Below are 4,871 nucleotides of genomic sequence, written 5' to 3' on the forward strand. Positions count from 1 at the left end.
TGTTTCCCTTCGACCCCTACCCCCTGTTTTTTTTTCCTGTTGAAACTTCTTAAATCTTAACCTTCTCCCCTCTGTTTTTTTTTCCTATTCCTTCTTCTTCTGCAGTTCTGCAACACTTCTTCTTCCTCCCTTTTTTTTTTTTGTTGAACACTTGAACAGTCTTACAGTCTCCCTCCCTGTATTTTTTTTTTCTGTTCCTATTCCTTCCTCTTCTTCTTCCCTTTTTTTTAACCGTCTCCCACTCTCCCTCTCTGTTTCTCTTCGACCCCCACCACCTGTTTTTTTTTTCTGTAGAACAAGAACAACTTAAAACTTACGTCTCCCTCTCTGTTTTTCTTTTTTTCTGTTGAAACTTCTTGCAACTCTTGCTCCCTTCTTGCTCCATTTTCCCCCTTCTATAAGTTCTATTATGTAATACTGTTTTTAACTTCTTCTTTTTTCTGTAATTCTGTTTTTCTATTCTTTCTCTTGCTTAAGTGCTTAACTGCTGTTATGTTACTTATGTATCATTGTATATTTGCTTAATTTATGCTGTTATGTATGCTTTGTTTGTTGATATATTTGTAATTTTATATGCTCTTTTTTTTTTATAGTTTTCAAGTACACATTACATGGCTAATAATGCTAGTAGTCCTACCATTACTGGTAGTGGTAGCACTGCAGCATATGATCCATCTAAAGATCCTGCTAGGAAGGCCAAGTCAAAAGATCCTGGCTGGAAATATGGATATTGGCCAGAACTTACAGACAAGAACTTAGTTCGATGTTCGCTATGTGGTAAGAATGGTAGATGGGGAGTTAAAAGACTAAAGCAACACTTAGTCGGTGGGTTTGGAGATGTAGTCAAGTGCACTAAAACAACTGCAGCGATTAGTAGGGAGATGCATGAGGCTATAGTACGAAATCAAAAGAGAAAGGTTGATGTTTTAGATGATTATGATGTTGATAGCCATCACCACCAAAGAGAGTTGCTTATACAGTTGGAAAGTGGAGGGGAAGTGCAGTCTCTAGAAACTAGGCCCCAACTGGAGAGTCCCTGATGTAGATCCCAGCCCCATGCATGGGCTGACATACAATCAAACCAGTCCAGCCAAGACCAGTCAGCACGAGCCTAACCAGTCCCTAACTTTGGGACAGAATTGGACAGAATTGGACCAGCCAATTTGTCTTCATCAAGCCATTTCGCAGCAACAGCTTGTAAGCAGCTTCTCATCAGCAAGTATCTACTACTGTTTTGGTTAAGCCCTCACTATATATGGAGGCCTTATTGTAAGTTTTTGAAGAATAGAATGAATGAAACAAATGAAGCTTGCTTTGGCAAACTATTGTCCTGAGAAAGGCTGAGAGATCAACTGAGAGAGTTGAGGGTGAGAATCCCACGGCTGAGACAGCCCTCTATCCCCATTACCCTTCTATCCCTCCATCTTCTCTTCTATCTTCTGTTTTATTTGCTGATTTGTTCCCTTAATCTAAAGTTTATTGATTGAGATCAAGATCCTGCCTGGGATTAGATCATTCGTGATTTAACCTTTCATTAGTCCCAAGCTTCAACAAGAGTAAACCTTGTCCCAACTCCAACTCCAAGCTCTAGGACAGCAGCTAAAAAGATGAAATCTACTATAGATACATCGCTACTAAGGGGTCCGATGGATGCCTTTGTTAGGCGGACTCCTGAAGAAGTGGTTGCTGATAGGCGGTCTAAGGGTCCTACTTAAACAACAATTGAGAGCCGCTTCAAAATCCAATGCAGAGAGAAAGAATACTTGTTCTTATATTGCAAGGTGGTTTTATGAAGCTGGCATCCCATTCAATGCAGCAAAGTTAGAGGAGCATTGAAGAGATAATTGAAGCCGTTGGGCAGTTTGGGTCAGGACTTAAGCCCCCTTCTTATCATGAGTTGAGAGTTCCATGTTTAGAGGATGAGAAGTCTAGAGTTGATGCAATCAAGAAGAAATATGAAGCCTATTGGAAAAAACATGGATGCACTCTTATGTCGGATGGGTGGACTGACACTAGAGGAAGACACCTAATAAATTTCCTTGTCAATTGTCCATTGGGCACTTATTTTATGGGTTCTGTAGATGCATCTAGTGAGGTTCAAACTGCACAAATGCTATTTCAGTTGCTTGACAACAAAATTGAAGAAATTGGGGAAGACAATGTGGTACAAGTAGTAACAGACAATTAAGTTGTTGCTGGTAGATTGTTGATTGAGAAGAGAAAGAAGCTGTTTTGGACTCCTTGTGCAGCTCATTGTTTGGATCTAATGTTGGACATTGGCCACTTAAGAAGTTATAAGGGAGTAATTGTGAAGGCAAAAAGAATTACAAGATTTATTTATAGGCAAACTACACTCCTTTATGCTATGAGGAAGAAAACAAATGGGATGGACCTAGTGAGAGCTAGTGTTACAAGGTTTGCCACTTCATTCCTCCCCTTGCAAAGTTTGTTAAGGCACAAGGATGCCTTAAGGCATCTGTTTATTTCTGATGATTGGAAGAATTCAAAGTTGTCTTTGACAGAGGAAGGTAATAGAGTTCTTGATACAACCCTTGCTCAAACATTTTGGAATGGTTTGCAAGATTGCCTTAGAGCATCGCAACCAATTCTAGTTGTCTTGAGGTTGGTGGATGCGGAGCCTAAAGTTTATATGGCAATGGAAGTGGCAAAAAATAGTATAAAACGGAATTTTGGGAACAAGGAAAGATTACGGAAGAAAGTGATTGCAATTGTTGATAGGCATTGGGAGTGTCAAATGGATCAAGCTTTATATGTTGCAGCATTTTATCTTAATGCTACCAAGTTTTTTGAGTACATTGATGATCCTACAATCTCTCCTCCAAACATTTGTAAATTGCAAGAATCTTTTAATGATGTAATTAATTAATTATAAGACTGGTGCTCGATTTATCTATCCAAGATAAAATCATTTGTGAGTCTAATATGTATAGAAAAAGTGAAGGTGCATTTGCAAAGACTTTGGCTATTAGACACCAGACACGCGGGACAGCATTGGATAGTAGTAAGTACTTTAAATTGAACAAGTATTGAATTATTATATGTGTATTTGTGTAATTGTGTTTCTGATTTTTTTTTTTTCTCTTACACATTATATTTTATAATAACTTGGTCGGAAACACGTGGAACTTCAACTGCCACACCTTCAGCAAATTGTAGTACGTATATTAGGCCTTTGTTGCTCCGCTTCTGGTTGCGAGCGCAACTGGAGCATATTTGGCTTTGTAAGTAATAAGTATTTTGTAGTTTTTTTACATCTATTTTCTTTACTTAAAGTCTTAAATAAAGAGGTTGATGTTATAAATTATGATTATTTGGTTATGAATTCAGATTCACGCCAAGAAGAGGAATAGACTAGAACATCAACGCTTGAATGATCTAGTCTATATCCAATATAATCGGCGTCTTCATTCAAGGTTCAAAGAAAGGATTGAAAAGGGCGACAATTATGATCCACTATTACTTGATGAGTTAAATTGGAGTAGCGAGTGGATGGTTGCTCAGCAAGATGAAGATTTAGTCCATCCTGGAGACAATCTCACATGGGGAGATGTTGATAGAGCAGTTGGCGCATCTACATTGATTGGGGGCCGTAATCTACCAAGGAGGACTCAAACATCAGCAAGTGCAGGTGCAACCAATGTTTGCTATATACGTCGTGCTAAGGGGAGAGGTGTTGTTGAAGAAGAATCAAATGAAGGAGAAACTGGAGAATTTGAAGAAGAGGTCGAAGATGGTGGGAACGATGATGAAAATGTTGAGGAAGACTTTGGTGATAGGCCTACTGATTCTATGGGGCAGCAACCGCAACAAGGAATAGATGTTTTGTTAGTTTGATTATGATTGAACAAGAACAATAGGGATATTTGGATAATTGGATTTATGACTTATGAGTATTTTGTTGTTTTGAATTTTGATAGGGGATACTTTAGTAGTTTACTATTGATGGTATATTTTATTGTTTCAAATCTTATTAAAGTTTAACATCCTTGGTTTGAGGTTTGATTTTTATGTTTTCCATTAAATAGATGCTGATTTTTTAAACAATGGAATGTTGGGAACTTGGGAATTGGGCATCTTAGAGGTAAGAAATTTTAACACATGTAAAATTGTATATTTATTATGTGCTTAATATAGGTCTTCATTTCTTAGTAAATGTTATTGTGCCTTTTATATTATTGCTTTGTTTTTTTTTTTTAATGAATAATTGAATATACACTTCTTTATATATTATATATTTTGTTCTATCATTTGTGAGTTTCTCATTTTAGCAAATAAGTATAATGTCATTTTGCATTGATATGGCTATTATGGAGATTCTTGTCTCTTGATGTTGCTTAAAGTGTCCTTTTTTGTCTCTTAATGTTACTTATAGTATTCATTCTTGATAAGAAAAAATGTATATCATTACTGTACTAGTCTACTAGATATATTAGATATATTAAAATAGTACTAGGGCGCTTAGACCGCCTAGGTGCCGCCTAGGCAGGCACCTAAGCGCTTAGACAAACCTTCAATGCCGTGGTTCGCCTAGGCGCCGTGACAACTATGTTGGACACCCATCGATCCTAAAGAGGACCAGTTTCGGCTGGCTTTGAGTCACTGCCAATAATATGTAAAGTAAGTCCTCGACCCGCAATGCTCAAATAAGTAGACATGGACCACATTAAGTAATTAGTTCCATCAAGTTTGATAGGAGCAGCGAAAGGTAAATACTCAGTCCTTGCTTGTCTGGCAATCCCAGAAGTAGCAGTAGTAATATCTGAACCTGACATGCTTGCAAACAACTAATCAACAGAACCAACAAGGAGTCTAAATCAATCCAACAGAACCAGCAAGGAATCGATGCAGCC

Source organism: Telopea speciosissima, chromosome 11, assembly GCF_018873765.1.
Source record: "Telopea speciosissima isolate NSW1024214 ecotype Mountain lineage chromosome 11, Tspe_v1, whole genome shotgun sequence".
Classification (NCBI taxonomy): Eukaryota; Viridiplantae; Streptophyta; class Magnoliopsida; order Proteales; family Proteaceae; genus Telopea; species Telopea speciosissima.